We start from the raw sequence: 21,227 nt of genomic DNA on the forward strand, positions 1-21,227 counted from the left end.
GCGAACATGGAAACAAAAAAGCAAAATGCTGCAATTACCACGCTTTTTATTCTTCAAAGTTTTGCTCACACTATTTTAATTAAGATTAATCTGTTTTTGGATATTATCCTTTTCAAGGTGTAAGATGTCCTCACTCCAAGACAAATAACTTAGTAATTTTAAGAGCCCACCTGTATGATTTTCTCATCAAAGAAGAAAGTCCTTTGAAAGATCCAGCAATTATCTGAAGGCTATAGAATTTTAAGTCAGTGGTGCATTCATTTTCTCTTGGTGTGAAAAATAATATGTGAAAATAATATATATACTAATCAAACTTAGGATCTAGAAAAGATTAAAAGTATTAGATTCTTCTCCAAAATATCTGCTTAAGGTAGCGGAACATTCTTGTGCACTGTAAAATGCATTATATAGAAGCACAATTTTAAAAACACGAAAAGATTCTTTCACGGGAAAAAAATGTGTATTTATGCATATATATACTTTTATTTGTCTGCAAATCTCAAAAACCTCTGTACTCTTCTCTTAAACCTATTTTAAATTCAGACATCTGATTACAAGTATTTCTTTGTTTATAACAATATTGAAAGTCCTTCATCAGCTTGAAAGGGTAACAGAACTTCCCTTTTGTGCCTATCTTACTAACAACTTTAATTGAATTGAAATGAAAAGATACATAGGGGAGCGCATAGCTCATGTCCTTGTAATGTCCCTTCTAATTCATACAGAAAATGGAATTATACCTAATCCACTATGACAACATTCTTTAAACCGGCATGAATGCCAACCAACATTTAAAGCAACATTAATGAATAATGTTGTTTACTCTGTGTAACTCAGAAATATTCTAGGAATAATTGGGAAAAAATAATAAATACGTGATTCTAACAGTAACAAAAATATTGAAATAATTTTCATTTTGTGTCTCTTGCTTTTAAGTGGCATTGTAAAGTTTTTGCCATAAATGCAGTGATTGTTTTCTGGTTCGATGACAATATTTTAATGAAAGTTCATAGGTATTTGTAAAAAAAAAAATTAGATATAGTGTTCTATTCCTTCAAAGAGTGTAAGAAAAATAGTCCTTGAGCCTGAGTCTGAATATAAGCAGGTACCCTTGGGGCTATTCCTGCTGCCCAGGCAGCTCCTAAGTCAGGATATGCCATCTCTACTCCCCCGGAGCCAGCCTGACCTAATTCCCTCCACTTCTGCCTGAACTTGACCATCGAGACCCAATAGGAGCACTTACTGCTGAAATCCCCCTCTTTCTCATCCCAAGAAGTTGTCAAGCTTCTAGATCTCAGCCCCAAACTGAACTTCCAGAACCTTTACCAGGCAGAGTCCATCTCTTGTCATTGGACCTTTTCCTCATTACAATTCCCAAGAAAGTCTGACTCATATGGAAGGATGTTTCTTTAGCACATGTTGGAGCTGAAGAAGAAACCAGGCCCCACAATAGACAAAAAAATTATGTCATGTAGACTACAAATTAGAAAAATGTTAAAGTCTAGGCAAACTGATAAACACTTACATTTTATTCTCCTTGCAGAAATACTATGATTCATTTTAAACCTCTGTCATTTTCATTTTTTTTATTGTGTTCAGATTTGTTAATCTCTGGGTCATCTGTAAGTCAACATGCAAACTATTCTGCAATGTTTTAACATGTCACCTGATCAGCATGTGTTCTGACAATGTATTTAAAGAAAATCTGTTTTTAAAAAATTTTCCCCCTTTTGGGGGATATAAACTCTACTTGCAGCAAGGCCAATCAGGGAACTGTAGCGTGGTAGTCATCCACCTTTGGGGTGTGTGTACCTATCTTTAGTCCTGTCTGAATACAGTTTTAGTGAATGACAAAAAACACCACCATAACCTTGAATCTGTGGTTTTATCTTACTCAAAGTGTTCTTATCTCCCAGAGGGCAGCAGGAAGCAACTGTGTTCCTGGCAGTCACAATCGCAGCTCAGGACACAGATCCCTGCCATGGGATGTTAAAAATTGAAGTTTTGACCTAAACCCTAAGGTTACAGATTCAATATCAAAGTAAGTTGTGAGATAGACAAAAAATAGAACTTGCAAAAAGTATTTAGAGGAGAGTGTGCTAGAGAACTCTTAATTGCCCTACCCCCCTGAAGGATATAACAGGATCAGGAATCAGAAGGTTTGGGATTTGAGTGTGTTATGAGTCCACCCCCACATCTTGCTCTGTAAGACAGGGTTAGTAGGGTGCCTGCTCTCATTTCGAGGCTGGTTAAAGGAACTCAAAGAGACCCTTCAGACACAGGGACCCTGCAGCACGAGGGACACTGGAGACTGACCAGGCTTGACTGGGCTGCTTAGCTGATGATGAGTCAAAGCAAATGTGCTTGTATTCATATCAACTAGATTCCTAGATCTTTCAGGAAAAAGTCAGTGTTAGTGTTTCTTATGGATCAGAGATGTATGACATGGCTTTATTTAAGGGTCTATTCAGTGGGTTGACTACAGGTATAAACAGGCCTCAGTCACGAGAGGCTAAAAGTGTCTTTGCACTCCTGGGGGCCACAGAAAATATAAGTGACCTGAAAAAATAGAAATATAAAGGCCACATTAAGGGGATTAGAGATGTGGTAGCTAATCTCTAAGATGGCTGCCAGTGATCTTTGCCTCCTCACACATGTGCTCTGGGTGGTCCCCTCCCACAACGATCAGCATTGTGTGACCAATAGAATACAACAGATACTATGGTTTGTGATTTTCAAAGCTAGTTCATAAAAGGCATTGCTGCTTCTGCCTTGGTCTCTTAGATTGCTCGCCCTGGGAGAATTCAGCAGCTAAGATGTAAGGACGCTAAGACTGTCTCACAGGAAGACCCATGGGGAGAGGAGCCAATCCACAAACCTTGTGGGTCAGTCATTTTGGAAGTGATTTTCCATCGCTAGCCAACACATGACTTCAACCTCATGAGAGACCCTAGACTAGAGCTGCATGAACAGGCTACTTCCGAATTCCTGGTCCATGGAAACCATGAGACATAATAGATGATTATGGTTGTTTTAAGCCTCTAAATTAAGGTTGATTTGTTATGCAACAATAGATAACTAACACAGATTTTTGGTACTGGAAATGGGGTTCTGCTATAACAAAAACCCTAAAAACTGGCAAAATGTGGGAGTGGCTATGGGATCAGGTGGCAGGTGGATGCTAGATGGACCTCAAGGAGAGTGCTGTTGAAAGACTAGAGAACGTCAAAGATACTGTTAGCATAAGCTGGGTGTTCTTTAAGGAAGCTGTCAGGGAGAGCTTAAAAAAAAGTGAGAAAAATATTATCAGAAGAAAGGGGATTCTTTTTATTTAGTGGCAGAAAGTTTAGCAATACAGTTGTGTGTGGTAATGTGGAAAGGAGAAAATGCACCTAAGGTATTTAGTGATCTAGCCAAGGAGATATCCAGACTGGGTTAAAGGTACTGTCTGACTTCTTGTTACTTATCCTAAAATGCAAAAGGAGAGAGATAAACTTCTTCTCAGCCTCTCCGGACAATAAATGATACTAAAATTGAGAAATGGTTTCTGGATAAGATCAAAATTAGGTCACAGCCAAGAAAATATAGTCTAAAGATAAAATTCTTTGCTAAGTCCTCATAAATATAGAAGAGAATGCCTTAGAGAACTGTTCAAAAAGCTCTCTAAGGATGTTTAGGGTGTACTTCACAGATCTTTTACATTAAATATTAGGATTTCTAAGAATCATCAATGCATTGTTTCTCAGAAGCCTCATGAGGGGTCAGAGGTAGAGAAAGGTTTATCTTAAAGAGATTTTTAAATGTGGCTTTTGTCGGATGGAATAAGCCCTAATAAGACACACAGGAGATGCACAAAGTTCTAAAGAGATTGCAGAAACACTTCATTCTAGATCCAGAGATTCAGAGACAGTGCAAGACCAACAGGGGGCTTTGACCCCAAACCTCTATATGCAGAAACCAAGACGAGAAAACTACTCAGTTACAAAAGCAGTCTTTTCATAAGAAAAAGGAAGAATGACTCAAAGGGCAAAATCAAGATCTAAGAGGGTTGAACCAGGAACTGTGGAGAATCATTCCCAGGAAGTAGTAGGAATGATTCTTAGTCAAGAACCTTCAAGTATATGCCATATTGCTTTTCAGAATTTCTATAGACTGGTGACTCTTATGTACATCCCATTTTCTCCTTTTTGAATGGGAGGGTTGATAGTGGTTATACTGTATCTGTCATACGATTGTATGTTGGGTTTGTTCACAGGCCTTCAGGTCAAGAGGAACTATGATCAAGGGGCTGTACTTGAGGAACCATACCTGGGGTGTCTCATCTGAGACTGGATATGATTTCTATGAGAAAACCTTGAACTTTGCAAAGATGCTGTGATGAGATGAGTCTTCTGGGGGCCTTTGGAGGAGGTGAATGTCTTAGAGTATGGGAAAGACATGATTCATTGTGTTGGCCAGCCTTCAAGATGGCCCTCAGTAATTCTCAGTTTCATAAGCAAGCCCATGGTTTAGGCTCTTCCCACATAGAACCAGAGCTAGTCTGTGTGACCAATAGAATATAGCAGGTATGCCAATTTGACTTCCTTGATTTCTTTTACTCTCTCTGGGGGAAGCCAGATGCCATGTCACGAGGACACTCAAACAGCCCCACTGAGAGACCCACCCAGAAAGGAAGCAATTTTCTGGGACTAATCTCCCCGTCACATGAGTAAGTCAATTTACAAATGGATCTTGCAGCCCCTGTAAAGTTTTTAAATGACTGCATCCCAGCAGAGACCTGCCTGTAACCTTATGAAGGAACTTAAGCTAGAACACATACCAGAGTTTCTCTCAAATTCTGAACTTATTAGGAACCATGAGAAATAATAATTAATTATTGTTTTTTTAGGCCACAAAGTTTAAATATGATTTGTTTCATAGTAACAGATAACTGAAACAGCAGGTGACAGATCCTTAAATATCTTCCAGACCCATGGAGTATTCATGTTTATCTGGAGAAAACTTCTTTGTTCTCCTTGCCCTCGCACCTCCCATTGCATAGTTGCTAGCAAGTGATGTATGGGGTGAGCAAGAAAGGAAAAGAAAGCTAAACCCCCAGCCTCCAATCTTCCCTGGCTGCAGGCAGACACCTGCCTTTAGCAGGACACCACTGGGAGAGAGGGGAGGAGCCTCATAGGTAAAGGAAAACTGAAATGTTGGTTACTATAGAGATTGAACTTTCTCATTTTTGATTCAAGACTGCTACATTTGGAAATTTAAAATGATTGTATTACTTAAGACTACCTAGTAAGAGTTATGGGAGTCCCTGAGATTTTGTCTAAGGAAGGAGAACAGCAGCTGATATGGGCATCTGTTGTGGAAGGTGGAAGAGAAAATTAATTTATTTTGTGATTTCATTCCATTCGGTAGTGCATATTTAACATAAGATTACGTTTTTAGAAAAACAATAAAACAATGCAAAAAGAGATTAAGAAACCTTACCTTAATAAAACCTCCTCTGCTAGCCTTTGTCTTTCCTTCTTTCCATTATTACCAAAAACATCCTGGAAGGATGTACAATTAAAATGGGTATACTTTATTGTATGTAAATTATACCTTAATAAAGTTGATTAAAAAACATTGCTTTTTCTCCTCATACCTACTTCTGCTTCTTTATTCCCTTAGTCAATGACCTTATCGTTGTCTTATTTTTTCAAGATATAAATCTTGAATCTGCTTTTAATTCTTTTCTTTTTCTCATCCTGTGCAAAAGGTTAATTTTCAAACTCTATGAGTTCTTCCTCCAGCAGTGTATGTGAATCGACATCTTCTGTCTTCCCTCTCATTGCTTCTTTTAGGTCCTCACTCTCCCTGGCCTGACCTTCCCACACAAATTTCTCTGCTCTTCCTCATTCCCTTTGATGTCCCCCACACTCTCAATCCATTTTTCTGCACTTTTAGAGTTCTAGTTCCTTAAAATATAAATCAGATCATTTGATTTTCTTGTTTAAAAGCCACTGCCACATTTCCTTTAAGGTAGATTTTTTTTTGGCAGGGTATTGAAAGTTCTCCCCAAACTTACCCAAAAGGCTATTCTAGCCACATTTTCTGCCAGGTGTAGCTATGTACACCACACTTTACTCAAACTAGATTACCCAATATGCCCCGAGCATCTCTGATGCTTTTTTTTTAATGATTTGCACCTGAGCTAACATCTGTTGCCAATCTTCTTTTTATTTTTTCTTCTTCTTCTCCCCAAAGCCCCCCAATACATAGTTGTATATTCTAGTTGTAGGTCCCTCTGGTTATGCTATGTGGGACACCGGCCTTAGGATGGTCTGATGAGCGGTGTTAGGTCGGCGCCCAGGACCAGAACGAGCAAACCCTGGGCTGCTGAAGTGGAGCACAAGATCTCAACCAGTTGACCACGGAGATGGCCCCTCTGATACTTTTCACATGCTCTTCCTCTTCCCCTTTCTTCACCTGGCAAACTCCTCATCACTATTAAAGACCATATTCCATTGTCAATTCCTCTGGGAAGTCTTACCTAAGGGTTCCCACCTTCGCTCCAGAACTAATACATTTCTTTTAATCCTTATGTTTGGTAATAACTTTAATCTGGTACTTATCACATCTCTTCATAACCACGTGCTTGCCTATCTGCTGCTTGCATCACAGAAGGCACCTCATGAAGGTGAAGGCCGTGGAATATCTGGTGGAAACTGCAGAGCGACTCCCAGATTTCCTCCTCAGGGTCAATGCACCAATTCCTCTGCTGCTGGGAATAGTGGCTGCCAATGGTTGCAGCTGCTTCTCTCTTTGGGAAATGCCGCTGGCAGCAAGGAACAGCCTCTCTCAAGGTTAGTTTGCTTTCTAGGGAGAGCCTAAGACCCGTGATTGGCTGGTACAGAGACACAGAAGTCCAGGCCCCTTGCCTCAATTTGGGACAAGTCTGAAGGGCCACCCAAGCTCCCGAGATCTCCGTAGGATCAACCGAGGCCACAGTAGTTAACTGCATTGCAGCTCAGCCAACTCTGCCCTCTGAGCCATTGGGCCGTCCTCACTTCCGTACATGTCTATCTCCCGAGAGCACTCATCAATAAAGCTTTTCCAGGCAACTCTTGGTCCCAGAGTCTGATTCCAGACATTCCAATCTTGTCACCCTCCTTTTTTTCCCCTTACATTCTTTCCCAGTGCGTAGCACAGCGGCTTACACATAGCCAGAGTAAGTTCTTGTAGTTTTTTGGAAAAAAAAAAAATTTGGCTTCATAACATTAATGTTCATAATATTAATAGTGTTAGGGCTCAGGTACATTATAAATTGCAAAGGTTTTTGTTTATTAAAATGTAGAATAAAATTCCTTAAAGACATGAATACATCAGTTAGACACATTACACATGGCTAATAATGTTCTTTACCTTTTGATTAAAGTAAGGTGTTCGAATACCTAATAAGTATAAGAAAAATTCAACATTACTGGTATTAGGAAACTTCTCTTTAACAAATACGGAATTCCTTTTTGGTCTATGTAAGTATATGATCATGCATTGCTTAACGATGGGGACATGTTCTGAGAACTACGTCTTCAGGCAATTTCATCATTGTGGGAGCATCATAGAGTATACTTACAAACCTAGACAGTATAGCCTGCTACACACCTAGGCTATATGGTACTAATCTTATGGGACCACCACAGTGTATGCAGTCCATCACTTATTGAAATGTCATTATGTGGCGCAAGACTATAAAAGAAAGTATTAAAAATGCAGACAAAAATATACATAGAGTGTATGTATGTTTATATATAGTATTACGTATGCCTATCATAGTGTTATATATAATATTGCACTTAATACAGAAAGAAAAACTAAAAATGTGCTACAAGTAGGAAAATGACTGCACATTTTTGATACACTTACAAAATCCCAAATGTAAAATTAGATAACGTAGTTAATATTTGTTTAGGAAATATCTCTAAATGGAAACTCTACTAGTTATGAGTTCTAAATGTTCATCTATTAAAAATTACTTAAAATTCTGACTTTATTCTTCAATAGAAACAAACCAAAAGGAAAAAAAAAGTCAGAGGCTGGACCAGTGGCATAGTAGTTAAGTTTGCATGCTCTGCTTTGGTGGCCTGGGGTTTGCAGTTCAGATCCCAGGCACAGACCTACACACCACTCATCAAGCCATACTGCGGCAGTGTCCCACATATAAAATAAAGGAAGATTGGCACAGATATTAGCTCAGGGATAATCTCCCTCAAGCAAAAAGAGGAAGATTGGCAACAGATGTTAGTTCAGGGCTAATCTTCCTCACCAAAAAAAAAAAAAAAAAGGCAAAGGCAAAACTCTTGATCTACAGTCTAGTGTCTGAAATATAGAATTTAATGACTGGGCCCATATAACCCCAGACCTGGGCTAACCTGAGTTGCTCTGTTCCAGAGTCTACTGTCTCTCACACTTTTTTGTTTCTTATTGCCCCCCAGACTTGAGGACTCAGTGATGGTGAAGCTTTAAGAATGAATATGTTACCCTGGCAGCAGGGAATTTCTGGTGGCTGCCTCACAAAGATGCTCTTGGAAATGATGTAGACATATATTACAGGCTGCCTGTGCTCACAAAAAAAATTCTTCAACATTTTCCTCACCCATATAATTTGTTTAGTCTGGGAATTAAACAAAATTTATGCTATGGATTGATCAAAGAAGATCTTATTCAAAGGTCAACATATAAAAGAGATTAAAGTAAATAAGTTTGGCTGGTGCAGGTGGAGGGAGGCAGTTCTGGGGCTGCCACAGGGTGCACAGTCTCAACGGCACTGATTTATTCCATTATTACTGCTTGTTCGCATGATTCTCTGCACTTCATATTATGAGTAATTTGGTAAATTCCCATTCAGTGAATTGCTATAATATCTATACAGAAATAGGGACATCAAAGTGAATCAACAAATCACAACCACAAAATAAAATGGATAAAGCAATCTATGGTAAAGACAAAACAATTAGAATTGTGTTCATGAGCATCCATTAATTTTCCTTTAAAGGAATTTACTAATCCAGAAATCATCTGGATTATACTAAGCTGTTACAGAAGAAAGAATAGAGAATCCCTAAAAATTGGCAATGGCAACAATAATTTGAACTATAGAGACATAACTGACCTACCTAATACATAGATATAAGCACAGAGAAAGAAGCAAAACAAGGAGGCAAAGGGATATATTTCAAGTAAAGGAACAGGACAAAACCCCAGAAAAAGAACAAAATGAAATGTAAATAAACAATCTACCTGACAAAGAGTTCAAGCAAAAAGCCATAAGGATGCTCACTGATCTTGGGAGAAGAATGGATGAACTCAGTGAGAACTTCAACAAAGAACTGGAAAATATAAAAAAGAACCAATCAGAAATGAAGAGTACAATAATGGAAATAAAAAATTCACTAGAAGGACTCAATAGCAGAGTAAATGATACAGAAGAAAGGATCAGTGAGCTGGATGAAAGACTAGAGGAAATCACCCAAGCTGAACAGAAAAAAGAAAAACAATTAAAAAGAATGAGAACAGTCTAAGGGAACTCTGGGACAATGTCAAGTGCACTAACATTCGTATTATAGGTGTCTCAGAAGGAGAAGAGAGAGACAAAGGGGCAGAGAATCTATCTGAAGAAATAATAAGGCTATCATAAGGAATAAGGAAATCATAAGGCTATCAACTGACTTCTCAGCAGAAACCTCAGAGGCTAGAAGGGAGTAGCACAATATATTTAAAGTGCTGAAAGGAAAAAATGTACAGCCGAGAATACTCTACCTGGGAAAGTTATCATTCACAATGGAAGGAGAGATAAAGAGTTTCCCAGACAAGCAAAACTTAAAGGAATTTATCACTAAGAAACCAGTCTTACAAGAAATGCTAAAGAGACTTGTTTAAGTGGGAAAGAGAAGACCACAAATAGGAATAAGAAAATTAGCAAGAAAAAAACGTAGTAAAATCACTGGTAAAGGCAAAAAATTCAGTAAAGGGACTAGATCAACCACTTACGAATCTAATATGAAGGTCAAAAGACAAAAGTACTAAAATTACCCATTTCCATGATAAGAGGGTAACAGATACAAACACGCACACAAAAAGAGGTTGGATGTGATATCAAAAACATAAAGTAGGGGAGAAAGGGAGTAAAAGACTAGACAAAGGTATGAAACTAGAAATCAACTACAGGAAGAAAATCAGAAAAGCCACAAATATGTGAAAATTAAATGAAATACGACTGAACAACTATTGAGTCAATGAAGAAGTCAAAGGAAAAATCCAAAAATAACTGGATACAAATGAAAATGAAAATACAACATGCCAAAATTTATGGCATACAGCAAAAGAGATTCTAAGAGGGAAGTTTATAGCAATACAGGCCTACCTCAACAAACAAGAAAAATTTCAAGTAAACAACCCAACAGTGCAGCTAAAGGAAGTGGAAAAAGAAGAACAGAGCACCAAATCAGTAGAAGGAAGGAAATAATAAAAATCAGAGCAGAAATAAATGAAATAGAGACTTAAAAAACAAGAGAAAAAAAGTCAATGAAACCAAGAGCTGGTTCTTTGAAAAGATAACCAAAGTTGACAAACCTTTAGCTAGACTCACCAAGAAGAAAAGAGAGATGCCTCAAATAAATAAAATCAGAAATGAAAGAGGAAAAATTACAATGGATACTTCAGAAATACGAAAAATTATAAGACAATACTACGAAAAGCTATATGGCAACAAATTGGATAATTATAGGAAATGGATAAATTCTTAGAATCATACAACCTTCCAAAACTGACTCAAGAGGAAATAAAGAATTTGAATAGACCAATCACCAGTAAGGAAATCGAAACAGTAATCAAAAACCTCCCAAAAAATAAAAGTCCAGGATCAGACAACTTCCCTGGTGAATTCTACCAAATATTCAAAGAAGACGTAATAACTATTCTTCTCAAACTCTTCCAAAAAAGTGAAGAGATGGGAAAGCTTCCTAATTCATTCTATGAAGCCACATTACCCTGATATCAACACCAGCCAAGAACAACACAAAAAAAGAAAATTATAGGCCAATATCACTGATGAACATAGATGGAAAAATCCTCCACAAAATACCAGCAAATCAAATACAGCAATACATTAAAAAGATCATACACCTTGATCAAGTGGGATTTATTCCTGGGATGCAGGGATGGTTCAGTATCAGCAAATCAATCAACATGATACATCACATTAACAAAATGAAGACTAAAAATTACATGATCATCTCAATAGATGCAGAGAAAGCATTTGACAAGATACAGTATCCATTTATGATAAAAACTCGGAATAAAATGGGTTTAGATGGAAAGTACCTCAACATAATAAAGGCCATATATATAAAAACTCACAGCTAATGTCATTCTCAACGGAGAAAAACTGAAAGCTATCCCTCTAAGAACAGGAACCAGACGGGGATGCCCACTGTCACCACTCTTATTTAACACAGTATTGGAAGTCCTAGCCAGAGCAGTCAGGCAAGAAAAAGAAATAAAATGGGTCCAAATTGGAAAAGAAGAAGTGAAACTGTCACTATTTGCAGATGACATGATTTTATAAACAGAAAACCCTAAAGAATCCACTAAAAAACTTTTAGAAATAAATGAATACAGTCAAGTTGCAGGATTCAAAATCAACATACAAAAATCAGTCGCGTTTCTATACAATAACAGCAAAGTAGCAGAAAGAGAAATTAAGACTACAATCCCATTTACAATTGCAACAAAAAGAATAAAATACCCAGGAATAAACTTAACCAAAGAGGTGAAAGATCTGTACAGTGAAAACTACAAAACATTGTTGAAAGAAATTGAAGAAGACACAAAGAAATGGAAAGATATTCCATGCTCTTGGTTTGGAAGAATTGATATAGTTAAAATGTCCATACTTCCTAAAGCAATCTACAGATTCAATGCAATCTCTATCGAGTCTCCAACGACAGTTTCTACAGAAATAGAAGAAAGAATCCTAAAATTTATATGCAACAACAAAAGACCCCCAATAGCCAAAGGAATCCTGAGAAAAAAGAACAAAACTGGAAGTATCACACTCCCTGACTTCAAAATATACTACAAAGCTATAGTAACCGGAACAGCATGGTGCTGGCAAAGAAACAGACACATACATCAATGGAACAGAATTGAGAGCCCAGAAACAAACCCACACATATATGGAGAGCTAATTTTTGACAAGGGAACCAAGGACGTACAATGGAGAAAGGAGAGTCTCCTCAATAAATCGTGTGGGGAAAACTGGACAGCCACATGCAAAAGAATGAAAGTAGACCATTATCTTATACCATGCACAAAAATCAACTCAAAATGGATTAAAGACTTGAATGTAAGACCTGAAATCATGAAACTTCTGGAAGAAAACATAGGCAGTATGCTCTTTGACATAGGTCTTAGCAGCATATTTTCAAGTACCACATCTGACCAGGCAAGGGAAACAATAGAAAAAATAAACAAATGGAACTACATTAAACTAGAAGGCTTCTGCACAGCAAAGGAAACCATGAACAAAATGAAAAGACCAACTAACAATTGGGGCGAGATATTTGCAAACCATATATCTGATAAGGGGTTAATATCCACAATATACAAAGAACTCATACATCACAACAACAAAAAACTAACAACTCAATTAAAAAATGGGCAAAAGATCTGAACAGACATTTCTCCCAAAAAGATATACAGATGGCCAACAGGCACATGAAAAGATGTTCAACATCATTAACTACCAGGGAAATTCAAATCAAAACTACAATGAGATATCATCTCATGCTCATCGGAATGGCAATAGCTAACAAGACAGGAAAAAACAAGTGTTGGATGTGGAGAGAAGGGAACCCTCGTACACTGCTGGTGGGAGTGCAAACTGGTGCAGCCACTATGGAAAACAGTATGGCCATTCCTCAAAAACTTAAGAATAGAACTACCATACGTTCCAGCTATTCCACTGCTGGCTATTTATCCAAAGAACATGAAAACATGAATGTGTAAAGATACATGCACCCCTATGTTCACTGCAGCGTTATTCACAATAGCCAAGACTTGGAAGCAACCTAGGTGCCCATCAAGGGACAATGGATAAAGAAGATGTGGTATATATACACAGTGGAATACTATTTAACCATAAGAATCTATGAAATCTGGCCATTTGTGACAACACGGATGGACCTAGAGGGTATTATGCTAAGGAAATAGGTCAGAGTGAGAAAGTCAAATACTGTATGATCTCACTCGTAAGTAGAAGATAAAAACAACGACAAACAAACACATAGAGACAGAGATTGGAGTGGTGGTTACCAGAGGGGAAGGGGGGAGGGAGGAGGATGAAAGGGGTGATTAGGCACACGTGTGGTGATGGATGGTAATTAGTCTTTGGGTGATGAACATGGTGTAATCTACACAGAAATTGAAATATAATGATGTACACCTGAAATTTATATGATGTTATGAACCAATGTTACTGCAATGAAAAAAAAACAAAAAAAGAGTATGAACTATTGGTTCAAAAAAATAAAAAAAAACCTAGCACGTAAAATGTTCATTAAATACCCAGAATAGTCAGGAATATCAATATTTTTCAAGCGACATGTCTTAGGACACCACGAAGATTAAAAGTAGATAATTTCCTTACTTTCTTATTTTTGTTACATGACTCCAACTCTTTAGATATGTGATACTCAAAATACTCAAATACTTGGTCCACATTTTTATTTTTCCATTTAGGAATCTGGTACATGGTAGACAGCTCAAAACTTTACTCAAGAAGGACCTTTGTGTAAACTTTGTATATCTGCTATGGAACATTCGTGTGGAATCCCTGATTAAACATCTCAAATGACTTCAACTGTCTTTAAGAAGTGAGTAGAGAGGCCATCAAATGCCAGGGGTTGAATTAATTATCAAAGAATCAAAGTAGAGAAGTAGGAAAAAATGGGAACGTATTGAATATGCTATTAGAACTTTGGAACAACTAGGTTTGAAATGAACAAAGTGAGAACTCTGTGAAAATGGCTTCCTGGTTATTATTACTGCTCAGGGCTATGAATTATATTCTTGGTTGCTGTGATGTGGCATGCTGTTGGCTTGCCATTTTACATTGCCCAGAAATAACTGGAAGTTGTTATTTCTCTTGGATGAAAATATGAGCTGGATTCGAGAAGTAACATCTGCACATGGAAAAACTAAATTTTTCTCATTGTAATGATGATAACATACAAAAGTACTATTCATATGACCAAATCTTAGGTTGCCTAGATGATTTTTAAAAATTGGTTCTTGTCCTAAGGAAATCTGTTCAATTCTAACTCTTTCCTTATTCATGTGTTTCCATTTTCCCCAGTTTCTTTTCATTTCAGAAATTCTGCTCCAGACATCTAATTAACCAAGTTATTATAAACTAAACACAAACAAGATAGAAAAACAATTTTGCCAACTCAAAAAATTATTTAAATATCATGTGGTCACAGAGTAGTAAGGATCAGTATATCTGGGTACAAATTATATTTATTCTTGGCAAAATGAAACTCCTCAAAGTGAGATTCAAAGGGAAAAGCTTACATGAGGAGGTCATTGTGGAGATCAAATAACGCATCCCAAATAAGACTGTCACGAATTAACATGTAAATGAATTGGAAACAGATGTCAGTATCTTTAAACACAAGAAACGAGAGAATTTTGAATTTATTTTAAATATAAAAGCAAATGGCTATGAAAAATATTTCGATTTTTCAAAGCCCAAGGCTAGTGAATTACGTACTTACTTCAAAATCCAGAATATGTGACTGGAATCCTCTATGCTTTAGAATCATAGAATTCTAAGAAATATCTCATTACAATAATCACAGAATGATTTCCTTTTTAGAAATATTTTTTTCCAGCTCTTCGGTGGCTCAGTTTTTCTTAAAACAAAGCTATAAAATAAATTTTGCCTGATTTTTCCTTTTCATAAACAATGAGGATTTTAACAGACAAATATTTCTTTAAAATACACATACTTTAATGTTATTCCTTAGCTATGTCAAAGTTAAATGACCACATTTAAAAGCATTACAATCAAAGGCATTTTTCTAAGACTATTACATTTTGTTTGCATTTATCAATGGTAAGCTGTACTAATCCATGTTTTCTTGATATTTCAGAAGAGGCTGACTAAACTTTGTTTAAAAATTTGATCTATGTCATTTTTTCCTTTACTATGCTGACTATTTTCTTTACTTATCATATGTGGCATTGTGAAAAACTGTTTAAATTCTAGTCAAATTTATATATTACTTTGCATTTTTTCCCCAAAGACTTCAGTAAAAAGAAATATTTGCAGTTTCTCTTTGTAAAAAAGACAATGCTTTTTCCCTCTATTTTATTTTAACTATGGGACAGCATTAGGGAAAATTACCAGTTTTGTAAAAAATTCATCTGACAAACATTTAAGCAAAAATATAGTATATAATTTCCTGATAAAACAAAATAGAAATATTACTAGAATTTTGCATATCAATTGGGTTTTATATGATACTTTAAAATGATGTGGTGCCTATTTAATATGTCACAAGCAAAATGACTTTAGCTTAATGACCGTATGTACAAGATACGTGATTGCACTTTGATGTAAAACCTGGTTTACCCTGAAACTATTATGGGGAACCCCTGATGGTTTTTCTTTTCTTTCTTGGATCAGTTTTAATTTTATTGATATGCTGTGCACTGGGACAAATGTGAATGACGTTTTATGGTTCCATAGCAGAATCAATTTTCACTGAATACCCATGAAACATAGCTAATTTATTGCAAAGGAGATACTGCAGAATTCTCCACTAGGAAATAAACTCTGACCAAGCAATTCCTGTCAATGTGCCTGAAGCGTCTTATGTGTAACAAAGATGTTCTCATGTTCATCAGATCTCTTCATTAGACAACTGATGGAAGCGTCAGAACCTGGATAAGCGCTTCTTTATGGGGGGCTTGTAAAGTCTTTTGAGAATTGGATGAAGATATTGACACTCTTCTCATGTGTAAATGCTGACGGGCATACGTAATGTAAAATACAATCTCAGGAGGTTCAGTCACCCTCCTAAATTCCTCCACGGATTCTAGGTTGAATTCCTCTTCTAACCTTGTGTGGCTAATTCATCACAGATTAACGTCATACTCCCAATCAGACTGTCCCTGACATCTTTAATAAATAACTCTCTATCAAAACAATGTTTATGGGCTTTATAATTTTTATTTTTAAGCAGCCTTACATGGAAGTCCTTCTTTTACAGAAGCAACAATTAACAAGTCGGTTATTGGTTGTAAAAGGTGCCCATTAACCTCTGTTCTTCTCACTTTATGAGCTTTTCTCTTTTGAAACCCTTTCTCAGATCTTCCCAAACTTCAGATCTCCTACCCCAGATACAGACACCACCTAGGTCCATCGCTAGGAACAGACGCCACCACACAGTCTATACCTAGGAACAGTGAATAAATCTGCATTGGTGGTTTCCGTGTTTATCCTGAGTAATAGTCTTATACAAAATTAATAAATATATCATTAAAATTTATGCTGAATAATAATTATATGACTATATGAGAACTTCATAATTACTAATTTGGTTTCATCCAAAATTTAACCATATAGTTAAGAATTATTCAACACAGGCTTTTGGAAAATAACATCAGGGGATGGATATATACATATATAGACACATGCACACAAATATATGTATATATAATCTGGTGTATATATATATATGTACGCACACACATATATGCATGTAAACACATATAGAAAATCTGCTGTAGATGGATGATTTAGAAAGTGATGTTAGAACGATATAACCTGTGCCGCGCTCGGATGAGTCACTGCTGTTCTTTGTTGTTCAATGAAGGTGTTCTTGTGCCTTTGGAGAATTCAAACATTAATGACATTTCGTTTCTGATATAGTAACATCTCAAGCCAATTTATATTGGTTTTGAAGAAAGGAAGTTAGGATGTGGATCTCCGTAGGAGGCAGTGTGTAGGACTGTGGAAGATCCGGGTGCCCTCCGGGACCCATCTCTTACTAGAGACCATAGGCAACTCACATTAGCCATTGGAAGTCCCAGTTTTCTCGTCTGTGAACGCTAGGTAATAACAGCATCTACCTCAAGGCTAATGTGAGGATTTGATGAACTATGCCTTACAGGTCCATAATATAGTCTCTGCCGCATAGTGTGCACTCCATAAATGCTTGTTGTTTTTTTTTTAAATTTTTGATGTTATTATTACATGGGCAGAAAATACTTTTCTCCATCATTACAACCCCGGTAAAACTTTGGAATCTTTCCTAAAGTTCACATTCCTGTAATCTCTGCTTTTACCAGGTTTACATATAGATTCATAAAAATATTTTGAATGGCAAGTTATACTTCTTACATACAGAGTAGCCAAAAGACAGATGGAAAATTTCAAGAACAATGTAAATTACACCATTTCTCACTGGGTGAAAAAAGGGAAAATAAGATTCTGTTTTTAAGTGACAAACTTTAATAACATTTGTTAAAAATAACAATGTCAAAACTCATATACAGTGTCATCACCTCCTTTTCCTCTGACCTCAAAACATTTATGCTATTTAAGGAGGATGTCGCTATTGACGAGTGAATGTCAGACCGGAAAGTTAGTATTTGCTTCTGTGATGCCAGAGGGAAGGAAAATAATAGAGTGTGAGTGCCTCACTGAGTTGACTATAGCATAAACAATTATGTTTGGGGAGTCACATCGAGAGATTTTTTTCTTCAACAATAGGTTAGACTGATCGTGCAATTTTTGGAATTGTCAGTAAAAGCAGTTCAAATATCTGGTTGACTGTGGCGTTGAAGTCTTGTCTTTTCTTTTCTTTTTGATGAGGAAGATTGGCCCTGAGCTAACACCTGTTGCTAATCTTCCTTTTTTTTGCTTGAGCAAGACTTGCTGAGCTAACATCTATGCCAATCTTCCTCTATTTTGTATGTGGGATGCCATCTCAGCACGGCTTGCTGAGTGGTGCATAAGTCCGTGCTCAGGATCCGAACCTGTGAACCCTGGGCCGCCGAGTGGAGTGTGTGAACTTAACCACTACGCCACTGGGATGGCCCCATGGAGTCTTTTCTTTTTTAAAGTCATGTAGAAATGATCATGAACTTGTAGTCAGGACATACTGTTGAAGCTTTATTTTGGTCACTGTCTAGCAAACTTTAGGCAGGGTTTAACCTGAACCATTCTTAAAAGGAGTTGGTGGTCCCTGGCTGGGTGGCATTCTGCCTGTCCTCAGCTCCCACCCCTCCAGGGGCTGCTGTTTCCCTCCTCATCCATGTCATTGCTATTTTGGTGGAATAATGAAAAGATCAGGGGTGTATCTAATCTGTGAAATTAGAGCTACTGTTGCCATCTTGAGCTGGAATAAGATACAGCTGTCTTTTTTTCACTCTGTAGCAATCACAATAATGAAGGTTAATAATTTCTGCTGTTTTTGATGTCTTCAATAAAAGGATTATTTTGTAATTCTAGTATTCAGTACATTCTGATATGAATGCCAATATATTCCGACATTCCTTTAGATAGTTTAGGACACACTCAGAGCTGGTCTGTCTAGCTGTGGTTGGAACATGCCCAGACCATTGAGGGTCTCATCACTGTTATTAGAATTTCTTTATCACAGGGCTACTAAAGGAGTTTCTGGGGGTGGGGAGGGGCATTTAGACTAAATTAAAAACATATCCTTGCATTGCTTTTAACAGCGCTGTCGGTTATTCTGCACAGCAGAATGCTAGACTCTCCCAGTTCCTCCAGTTACTTATTTTACAAATAAAACTTGCTGTTTTCCTGGTCTAGCGCTTGGTCTCTTTCTTCGTAAATGTATGATTAATAGTGATTTAATGAACACCTCCACTTATCAGTATCTTTAGGAAAAACAACAATGACAAAGCCTCCGAGGTTTTAGTGCCCAGCTGTCAAATCTTTCATGTAAGTATCGTATATTAATTAATACGGGAACAGCTAGGGCACTGAATACCATGGCGGGAGGAAGGTCTGTATATTACTCTGCAGTGAATCTCAGCACTTCGTATAAAATGACGTAACCACTCATGGGTTGTTTGCAGAACCGTCTGGTATGAAAGGCATTGGGAGATTGCCTCAAAGGTACGAAACAAAGAATTTAGGAGAGAAATGGAGGAGCTTTTTGACATCGAGCACTAGACCTCTTTTCTTCTCATGTGTTTTTTGGTAGTGGATATCCTATGTTGTAACTTTTTCATTTTTGTGTGAAATACATCTCAGAAATCTATTTTAATCCTCAATTTTCAGTGTGATATATACATAGTATTCACGAAAAATCTGAAGATTACTCATTGGTCCCATTCTAATAATAAATATAAAAGAAGAAATCTTATTGAAAAATAGGCACTTAGAAACCCAGAGACCTTACACACAAAACGAAAGCCAAATATTTGTGGTAGTTAGTCACCATTATAAATAGACTTCACAGCAGCAAATCAAACGTAACATCAAATAATTCTGAAATGAAAGTAAGCATTCTGTAAAAATGTGACATTATGGAGCGGAAGGTTAGTTCAATTTAGGTGGATGTTAGAAGTAGGTGTTCTTATAATTTAACATTTCTATTTAATGTGAAAATGGAAATTTTAGTTCATGATGAAAAGAACAGCAGGGTAGGATAATAGAGTTTTTCTCTTTTCCCAAAGTAGCCAGACTGCAATGACACATCTTCTAGTCCCTAAGCTCCAAATCGAGGGGAAAAGTATCCGTTTAACCTCTCATAAAATAGGTAAAATTCTTCTTTCTAATATTCTAACCCCAAAACAACTAAAAATGTAAAACTGATTCATGGCCCAAGAATTATTTTCAAACTGTAGTTAAAAGGAAGCATTCAAAAGGATACCACCACCAATAACAACCAAAAATGTACACACGCAAATTCAAACAACCCTTCCTCCCAAAACAAAGGCTGTTTTTCAAGCTACTTTTATTATAGGCCATTTACTTTAAGATATTTCCTGAAAGTTAGTTGCCTTTGACAGTGGAGTGTTTTTGTCTGGGTGCTTTTTTCTCATGGCTGGCTGGAGAATTTTATTAAATTATAGTTCAGTAGCTGGACAGAGTCGCATGTCCAATTGTCTAACCCTACCTGTGATATCGGTCAAGATGTGTTAAGCAGTTTTTGATTGTCTTGAAGAGGAATATTGTGTTTGGAGGCTGTCGACATCACTTCGAGGCTGTGGTTTTGTGCTCAGGTAACAAGTCACACTTCAACAGCTAGACACATATTCATATCCAATTTTATTCAAATTTGACAACTTTTCAGTAAATAGCTGATTTGTGGTGCATGAAACAATGTTTCTGTTTAATAATTGATTTTAAGTATTTCTTAATTTTGCTTGTGGGGTGAATAGTGTGGTCAATTGATATGGCAAAACATGAAAAAATTGATAAAGAACCCATCATAAACTACTCTTAAAGTCCTAGAAAAACTGATGGTTTTGTTTTTGATTCTAAAACTTTACTGAAGATAGCTACCATAAAATATACGTACATATCTCAACGGAAATATGTTGACCAGATTTATAAACATGGGAGTATTGAAGAAAGTCTAAGAAACTGAACACAGAGTTGTATGACTTGTTACGAATTATAAGGTGGCCACACACTAAAATATGTATGTTACAAGGAAGAAATAGTGGATCCCAAGGGCAATTATTCTGAAGTAAAAGATGAACATGAAATGAATATCACAGTGAAAAGAACTGCTCTTCAGCATAATGGCAGGTGCCTTAAAAAGTGAATTTAGGCATAAATACCTTTAAAAAGAGAATTTACCTTCCTTTCTGCTTCCTTCTTATATGTCAGCCCCACCTCTGTCCCCAGTGTCCAAAAGGCCAATGTTCCAATGGTTCCCAAACCTTCAACTTAAATCTGTTGAGAGGCTTTTATCCTTTTCCTTAATAAGAAATGTAGTAAAATGGGATCACCGGGTTTCATATTTTAATTTTGCGTTTCAACCTTCTTTATGCATTATGAAAAAGAAGAGCACCATTTCATTGCAGTCTGAGCATTATTTCTGGCCCTTTACAGTTTACCCGCAAATAGCATTGTGTAGATGTCATTGGTTCCTTCTATTGCCAACATATACAGCACCACCACATAGCAGGTCATTGCGTTT

General features: G+C 36.9%; 1 protein-coding gene across 8 annotated transcripts in view; it reads right to left on the reverse strand.

The window, feature by feature from the left end:
* Positions 1 to 21,227, reverse strand: part of DLC1 (DLC1 Rho GTPase activating protein) — a 479,646-nt gene that overhangs the window by 263,786 nt on the left and 194,633 nt on the right. The gene's annotated exons all lie outside the window — the stretch shown is intronic.

The sequence above is a fragment of the Equus asinus genome, chromosome 27, assembly GCF_041296235.1.
Source record: "Equus asinus isolate D_3611 breed Donkey chromosome 27, EquAss-T2T_v2, whole genome shotgun sequence".
NCBI lineage: Eukaryota > Metazoa > Chordata > Mammalia > Perissodactyla > Equidae > Equus > Equus asinus.